The 9606-nt window shown below is 36.6% G+C and overlaps 1 pseudogene; it reads right to left on the bottom strand.

Annotated features, from left to right (window-relative positions):
- Positions 1-3876: 3876 nt before the first annotated feature.
- LOC105303226 lies at positions 3877-4470 on the bottom strand (annotated as a pseudogene).
- Between the last annotated feature and the right edge of the window lie 5136 nt (positions 4471-9606).

Raw genomic sequence — 9606 nt, 5'->3', positions numbered from 1 at the left:
AGCTAGCACTTGCTATCTTTCTGTCATAATACGTTTTTTCTAATGCATTTGCTTGGTATTTCCAAGCTATGTGATCATCATTAGAGAAATACAAAGGGACAAATATGAAGAGACATGGAAATTTCACAACTAATTACTGAGAAATTAAATCAAAATCATTTTCTTGAAGATTCAGCCTTTATGAGTGTGAAATATCTGTGGATCTGGAATATTTCATACTATTCATTTGCTACATAATCACTGACTCACAAAACATATTCTGAATTGAAATAATAGCAAACATTGAAGTGTTTACTATATGCTGCATCCATATTTTATGTGGATAAAGTATTTTTTGAATAAAGTTTCTTATGAATACATACAGTATCTATATTCTATGTGGATTAATTTCTTTAATCCTCACTAACCCTCCAAAATAGGTGCCATTATCATCCCCATTTTACATAAAAAGAAACTGAGGTATAGAGATATTGAGTAATTTGACTAAGGTTTCACAGCAAACAGATGGTGAATTGGGAGCCCAACCCATGGAATCTAGCCTAGGAGCTTATGATCTTAACCACAAGGCCAGTGGTTCTCAAATATGGCCCCCAGACTAGCACTATCATTACCTGGAAACTTAATAAAACGACAAGTTCTTGGGCTCCACTCCAAACTTTTTGAGTGAGAAACTCTGGGGATGGGAACCAGCAGAGTTTTAACCAGCTATCCAGGTGGTTCTGCCACAGGCTAAAGTTTGACAATCACTGATCTAATTAGTCTATGCTACCTCTGATTATTAGAATATTTTAATCAAAGCAACTCTGGGTCTAGAGGTGGAGCCACAGAAATCACATAGAAAATACAGTGAATATTTTGAGTAACTATTTTCTCAATTTTCCATGGTGCTGCATAACTAGTCTTATGCTAGATACATAGGAGTGAAGTTAATTCACTACATACACATGCCTTAGGACAAAGAGACTGGATTCTCTCAGGAAAGAGTCTACTTACTTTTTGTTATTCATAGAAATAGAAAGAATGGCACAGTGTGTATTATAATAAACCTTTGTATAAACACCATTCATCTTCAACAATTTGTCAATTTTGTTTAATCTGTTCCTTGAGACATTATGAAGTTTTACCCATAAATACTTCAATAAACATCTCTCACCAGAAAGAATCTTTTAAACATAATCACTATGCCATTATGCATCTAACAGAAGTAATAATAAATTAGTAACATCTAAAAAAATTAATAAGATTTACAATAAATTAATAACACGCAATACTCAAACCATATTCAAATTTCCTTGATTGTCTCAAAAATGGCTTTTTATGCTTTTTTTAAATGGGGCTGGCTTAGCCACAAATACAGGTAAAGGATCTGGTTACAACAAACATAATGTCTGTCTTCCCCTTCCTTCCTTCATTCATTCAAGAAGTTTCTATTAACTGCCATGCTCTGCTCAAAGCCCTGGTGAAAGGGCTTCTAAAATCCAAAGGTTCTGTTCTCAAGGACTAATAGATCACCTGCTCCCTTTCCTGCCCCCTCCACCTGCTCTTTCACCCCGGTCCTCATTTTTTTCCTAAGAAATTTCTTTAGGAGTTTATTGAGCCCAAACCAGAAACTCTAGTTACCAGATTGCTAAATCTCAGGACCTTTAAACAATTTCTAGTACAATGTTTCTCAAACTAGTTTCTCCACCTATATCTTTAGGTTATGAATATAGTGAATATACTCATTATTAAGGATATAGCTATATAGAATAAAGCTGAGTGTGCAAGCTAGGAAAACAATACCTCAAGAAATTAAAGACAATCTATAAAATTTTCAGTTGTATATTATTACTCAAATTTAAAATTTTTTTCTTTATAACTGACAAAATAATTCCACCAATATAAAATCACAAATACAGGATGATTGTTTCATTTTGACATTAGGTGCAATGTTCCTCAAAATGAGGTCTGCAGATCTTGGGGTGGGGGATGTGTTCTATGAACATAATTGGGTGAGATCATGTATTTTTCTGTTTGAGAAACCAACCTAGGGTAGTAGATCCCAAAGCTAGAGTTAGAGTTAAAATTAGAGTCTTCTGAGGATTTCTATAAAAGTGTTCATGCCAGGGCTTTATCCCAGACCTACTAAATTAGAATTTTTATGAGTGAGGACAAGGAATCTGAATTTTAACATGTTCATTAAAGGATGCTGATGATGTGCTACTTTGAGAAACCACTAATCAAGGAGTCCCTTTACTTCTCTCCATTAATACGTGTTTAAATCTATTCTACAACGTTCTGACAAATACTCATTTGCTTAAATCTTCCAGTGAGGGGCAGCTTACTTTTTTCCAAGGCTGCTCACTCTGTTGTAGACATGACTTTTGTTGATTTCTTTCTTATATTGAGTTGAAATTCCCTTTCTCTCAAGTTTTACCTAAACTTCCAGTGATAGAACAAATTTAGATCAGAACTTGTAAAGTTATTAGTAAACAATTATCTTTGTAAAATAACCCTCTTAAGACACCCTGTCTTCTAAAAGGCTGATAATTCTTAGAAAAATTTTTTGACAAAAACAATCCCAGACACCATACACTATATCGGAACTAATTCTTTTTTTTTTTTGTCTTTTTTCAATTTTTATTTTAAAGTTTTGAAATTATGAAGACAGCAAATTCTTCTCGGCACAAATAACACTTGTTTAAAAAAGGAGTTGGGAGATGGACAACGCACAATTGCGCGTTTTCCTATTTTATAAGACCGTACAGGTTTTTTCTCCTGGCTCCCGGGTGTGAAACTTAAGTGCTAGCTCTAGATAGGTATATACACATTTACACGCACACAGATTTAGCTCTGTAAAACTACTTAGCAATTCAAAATCAACTGCAGTATGTCTTACTGTCCACTCCCTGCCCACTACCCCTCCCCCATCTACCACTACTTAGAAAAGACTCATAAATAAAGAGGTAGGGAGGTTTTCAAGTGGTAGTGGCAGGGCTGGAGACCCACCAGACCACCAAGCAAAGCCACCTCTTGCACAGGAGGAACCAAAAACCAAGAGGGAAAAAAAACTTCTCCTAGGATACAATCCAATTGTGTGGAAAAATACAAGTTTCAACAGGGAAGACTGAGGCACTTGGCTGACTGACTTCCTACCCTTCTCTCAAAGTTTCCACTTCTATTTAACAGGAGATTTTTGGAAGCCACAAAGACCCCTTCTCCATGGCTAGTTTCCAACTGACTGAGAGAAGTCATGGCTTCTCAGACCAGCTGTCACTTTGACACTCCCCCTTCCCTAGGACAACAGGCCACAAGGTCAGACTAAGTGAGAAGGAAACTCGATTTGAACATCCACTGCTCACCACTGGGAGGTGCAAGTCAGGCCAGGGAGGGTTTATTCCACCTCCCTCCTTTGCATTCAGCTGCTGCCACCCTTCTCCACCCCACCAAGGTTCTGAAACTCACAAGGGCTGCTCAACTTTGCTAGCTAGTCTTGAAAGATATTCCTACAAACTTTACAATTCCTGGGTTCCCTCTCATCTAGCCAGAACAATCTGCCTTTCTAATCCTCCCCCTTTTTCCTTCATAGCAAACAAACCACCCAACTAAACATAAGACAAATTCACCCTAAAACCATAAGTAGATTAATAACAAATTAAAACAAAAAAATTTTAAGTACATTCTCATCATTACAGAGATGTAATAGTTTTTGCTGTCCTTTCACGACTGGTTAAGGAAAAATGAACTATTCCCCAATTTCTGAGGAATCCAAATTCTGTCTGTCATAAAGTCAGAATAGAAAGGGACAAGGGGCTGCAGATGAGGAGTAAGAGAGAAGAAAGGAGAAACACATTTACAGAAAATAGGAGACAAGCAGGAGTATCCACAAGAAAAGCTTCACTGTTCCTTCTTCTTGCTGGCCCTCTTGGTACTGGACTTGGCTTTGGACTTCACTGGTTCGGCCTGCTTAGGCTTGGATGCCTTGAATAGCTTGGCTTCCACAGTCTTGGGTTTTTTGGTTTTCTTGGGCGTAGCAGCTGGCTTCTTCCTGGCCTTCTTGACTGGGGTGGCTTTGGGCTTCTTGCTAGGTGCTTTGGAGGCAGCCATTTTAGGCTTGGCTGACTTCTTTGGCATGGCCACCTTCTTGACTTCCTTTTTCGTCTTCTTGAAGGCCACCGACCTGTTGGGTTCATCGCTCTTGGCCAACCAGAAGGACCATGAGGCACCCACTCCTTTGGTCTGCTTGAGGACTGCAGTGGTAACCAGGCGCTTGATAGACAACTTAATCTGCCAGTTGACATTCTCACCCACCTTGTAGTGGCTCTTCATGTACTTCTGAATGGACTGGCTTGAGGAACCAGGTTCTTCTCTGCCTGGATGGCAGCCACGATCATGTCTGAGTATCTGGGGGGTGGGGTGGTCTGTTGATTTCCTGGAGGCCTTGGCCCGCTCAGGTTTGGCCACAGGGATGGATGTGGAGTTCTCGGTCATAGTGGCCTGCATCATTCTGCTGTTGAAGAAGGTGCTTTCAAAAGAGCTAGCCCCTGTCAGAGGGTGAGTAAAGCCTGACTCAGGATCGACTCCAGAGCCCCTGCTTCTGAGACCAGTCTGTAGCCCAGCACTTGGGGACCTGGCTTGGGTCATGGGAGGACTCACTGAGCCATTTCTGCGTGGCACAGCCCTGTGGGTTAGTCAATGTAGTTGCCTGGTTCCAACTCTAGCTCAGGATCTGTCTCTGCCACAGCCTCCGTTGCCTTCCTTTCCCTAGATCTGTGACTAGGACCAATTCTTACAAGCTTTATTTAATAGTAATGATTCACAGACCATGGTCTGGCAGGACTACTAGAAAGTGTTTATTACTATCTTTAGGAAAATTTAGGGAGAAATGTGCAAAATTATACATATTAGGACTGTCAGAAATGGAATTTGTTAAGGAAGGTAGCTTTTATATTTTTCTCATGATGAATCTTTTGATTTTATTTTCAAGTTAACGAAATTTTTCTAGTATTGTTTCCCTCCCTCCCTTCCTTTCTTCTTTCATGCTTTCCTAGTGTCATAAGCATGTGTTGTGTCTTCCTACCATGGGATAGGGGAGAGGCTGGAAGAGGAGAGCCAGTTTGGATGCTGTTACAGCAATCTAGGAATGAATACACAAAAGGCAGTGACAGTAGGGATGCAAAGAGAAGGTGGAAATAATAGTTAGGGAAGGAAACATGCCAGAACCAAATTACCAAGTAGATGTAAGAGCAAAGGAGATAGAGAAGGTAAAGTTAATCCCAGATTTGGACAAACGCAAGGGGGAGTGATTGGCAGAAATGGTAAAATCTAAAGGAGCAAATACAGCACATGGGTTAGACATCTATAATGTTCATAAAACAATCCCCCCAACTGCTCCCTCCCTCCTTTGGCTTTCCACTTAGCCATCATAATAATGCTAACTGCATTCTCTCTTCCATGCTCCCTGTCCCCAGCTATCAACTACTAATTTGTAATTCTTTAACCCTTCACCCCATTCTCCCAGCCTCCTAATCCTCCATACCCCTCTGTCTGTCACCAAATTGTCCACCATATTTGTAACTCTGTTTTTGATTAGTTTATTCTTTTTGTTCCTTAGATACCACATATAAGTGAAATCATATGGTATCTATCTTTCTCTGTCTAATTTACTTTCCTCAGCCTAATAACCTCTAGGTCCATCCACATCGTTGCAAATAGTAGCATTTCATTTTTTAATGGCTGAGTAATATTCCATTATATATATGAACCATAATTTATTTATCCAATCATCTGTTGATGGGTATTTAGGTTGCTTCCACACCTTGACTATTATAAATTGTGCTGCCATGAATATTGGAGTGCATAGATCTTTATGAATTATTGTTTTGGTTTTCTTTGGATAAATTCCCAGAAGTGCAATTGCTTGGTCAAAAGGTATATCTATTTTGAATTTTTTGAAGAACCTCTATACTGTTTTCCATAGTGGCTGTACCAATTTGCAATCCTTCCAACAATGTATGAGGGTTCCCTCTTCTCCACATTCTCGCCAACACTTGCTGTTTTTTGATTTATTGATGATAGCCATTCTGACATGTGTGAGGTGATAGCTCATTGTGGTATTAATTTACATTTCTCTGATGATTAGTGACCTTGAGCATCTTTTCATATGTCTATGAGCCATCTGTATTTCCTCTTTGGAGAAGTATCTGTTCAGGTCATTTGCCCATTTTTCATTTGGATTGTTTATTTTGTTGTTGTTGAGTTGTATAAGTCCATTATAAATTTTGGATATTAATCCCTTATCAGATATATCATTAGTGAATATCTTCTCTCAAACAGTTCGTTTTCTTTTTGTTTTGTTGATCGTCTCTTTTGCTCTACAAAAACTTTTTAGTTTGATGTAGTCCCATTTGTTTATTTTTCCTTTTGTTTCCCTTGCCTGAGGAGATATATCTGAAAAGAAATTCCTGTTAGTAATATCAGGAGTATACTGTCTATGTTTTCTTCCAAAAGTTTTATGGTTTCATGTCTTACATTTAAATCTTTAATCCATTTTGACTCTATTCTTGTATATGGTGTAAGAAGATGGTCCAGCTTCTTCTTCTTCTTTTTTTTTTTCTTGCATGTATCTGTCCAATTTTCCCAACACCATTTATTGAAGAAATTGTCTTTACCCCATTGTATATTCTTACTTCCTTTAACATATATTAAGTGAGCGTATAGGCATAGATTTATTTCTGGGTTCTCTATTCTGTTCCATTGATCATTGTATCAGTTTTTATGCCAGTACCATGCTGTTTTGATTACTGTAGACTTGTAGTGTAGTTCGATATCAGGTAGTGTGATGCCTCCCATTTTGTTCTTCTTTCTCAAGATTGTCCTGGCTATTCGGGCTTTTTCTATAGCTCCATATAAATTCTAAGATTATTGTTCTAGCTTTCTGAAAAATGCCACTGGTATTTTGATAGGGATTGCATTGAATCTATAGATTGCTTTGGGTAGTATGGCCATTTTAACAATGTTGATTCTTCCTACTCATGAACAGGGTATGTGCTTCCATTTATTTGTATCTTCTTCAATTTCTTTTTTCAATGACTTATAATTCGCTGAAAACAGGTCTTCTACCTTCTTGGTTAATTTGGTTACCAGGTAGATATTTGATAGTTTTTGATGCAATTGTAAATGGGATTGTTTTCTTAATTTCTCTTTCTGAAAGTTCATCATTGGTGTATAAAAATGCCACTGACTTCTGAATATTTATTTTGTAACCTGCTATTTTACTGAATTCATTGATCAGTTCTAACAGTTTTTGGGTGGAATTTTTAGAGTTCTCTCTATATAGTATCATGTCATCAGCAAATAACTAGAGTTTTTCTTCTTCTCTTCCAATTTGGATGCCTTTTATTTCTCTTTCTTGTCTTATTGCTGTGGCTAAGACTTCCAATACAGTATTGAAGAGGAGTGGTGAAAGTGGGTATCTTTGTCTTGTTCCTGATCTTAAGAAAAATGCTTTTAGCCTTTTCCCATTGAGTATGATGTTAGCTGTAGGTTTGTCATAAATGGCCTTTATTATGTTGAGGTATGTTCCTTCTATTCCTACTTTGCTGAGAATTTTTATCATAAATGAATGCTGGATTTTATCAAACACTCTTTCTGCATCTATTGATATGATTGTATGGTTTTTATCTTTCGATTTGTTAATGTGGTGCATCACATTAATTGATTTGTGGATATTAAACCAACCTTGCATCCCAGGAATAAATCGAACTTGATCATGGTGTATGATATTTTTAATGTATTGCTGAATTCGGTTTGCTAATATTTTGTTGAGGATTTTTGCATCAATGTTCATAAGAAATATTGGCCTATAGTTTTCTTTTTTTGTAATGTCTTTGTCTGGTTTTGGAATCAAGGTAATGGTGTCCTCATAAAAGGAATTAGGAAGACTTCCTTTTTCTTGAATTTTTTGGAATAGTTTAAGAAGAATAGGTGATAATTCTTCTTTAAATGTTTGGTAAAATTTGCCTATGAAGCTATCCGGTCCAGGACTTTTGTTTTGGGGGAGGTTTTTGATTAATGATTCTATTTCATTGGTGGCAATTGGTTGGTTCAGATTTTCTGTTTCTTCTTGATTCAGTCTTGGGTGATTGTATGTTTCTAGGAATGTGTACATTTATTCCAGATTGTCCAATTTATTGGTGTATAGTTGCTCATAGTATTTTCTTATGATTCATTGTATTTCTGTGGAATCTGTGGTTATTTCTCCACTTTCATTTCTGATTTTATTTATTGGAGTCTTCTCTCTTTTTTCCTTGACGAGTCTGGCTAAAGATCTGTCAATTTTGTTTATTTTTTCAAAGAACCGGCTCTTGGTTCCATTAATCTTTTGTATTGTTTTTCTAGACTCTATTTCATTTATTTCTGCTCTGATCTTTATTATTTCCATCCTTCTATTCACTTCGGTCTTTGTTTGCTGTTCTTTTTCTAGTTCTTTTAAGTGTAAGGTTAGATTGTTTACTTGAGCTTTTTCTTGTTTCTTGAGGTAGGCCTGTGTTGCTATGAATTTCCGTCTTAGGACTGCTTTAGCTGTGTCCCATAGATTTTGAGTTGTTGTGTTTTCATTTTCATTTGTCTCTAGGTATCTTTTGATTTCTTCCTTGATCTCATTAATAACTCATTCATTGTTTAGTAGCATGTTATTTAGCCTTCATGTGTTTGTGTATTTTCCAGTTTTTTCCTTTTAGTTGATTTCTAGTTTCATACCAGTGTGATCAGAGACAATGGTTGATATGATTTCAATCTTCTTAAATTTATTGAGACTTGATTTGTGTCCTAACATGTGGTCAGTCCTTGAAAATGTTCCATGTGCACTTGAGAATAATTTATATTTTGTTGCTTTGGGGTAAAATGCTCTGAAAATATCTATCAAGTCCATCTGTTCTAGTGTATCTTTTAGAACCATTTTTCCTTGTTGTTTCTTTGCCTGGAAGATCTGTCCATTGGTGTTAATGGGGTATTAAAGTCTCCTACTATGAGTGTATTACTATTTATCTCTCCTTTTATGTCAGTCAATAATTGCTTTATGTATGTAGGTGCTCCTATATTGGGTGCGTATATGTTTACTAGGGTTATGTCCTTTTGATTTATTATTATGTAATGTCCTTTTTTTATCTCTTATTATAGCCTTTGTTTTAAAGTCTATTTTATCTGATAGAAGTAATGCTACCTGGCTTTTTTTTTTTTTCATTTCCATTTGTGTGAAATATCTTTTTCTATCCCTTTACTCTTAGTCTGTGAATGTCATTTGATCTAAAGTGGGTCTCTTGTAGACAGCTTATGCATGGGTCTTGTTTTCTTATCCATTCAGTTACTCTATGTCTTTTGATTGGAGCATTTAATTCATTTACATTTAAAGTGATTACTGATAGGTACATAGTTACTGTCATTTTATTATTCCTATTTGTTATTTCTATTTTCTTTTTTACACCTTCTCTTTTTACAGAAGACCCTTTAACATTTCTTGTAATACTAGTTTGTTGGTAATGAATTGCTTAAGCTTTTTTCTGTCTGGGAAGCTTTTTATCTCACTTTCCATTTTAATCAAAAGGCTTGCTGGGTAGAGTATCCGTG

This window comes from Pteropus vampyrus, unplaced genomic scaffold (genome assembly GCF_000151845.1).
Source record: "Pteropus vampyrus isolate Shadow unplaced genomic scaffold, Pvam_2.0 Scaffold302, whole genome shotgun sequence".
NCBI classification, from domain to species: domain Eukaryota; kingdom Metazoa; phylum Chordata; class Mammalia; order Chiroptera; family Pteropodidae; genus Pteropus; species Pteropus vampyrus.
This window is presented reverse-complemented; position numbering and strand designations above follow the sequence as displayed.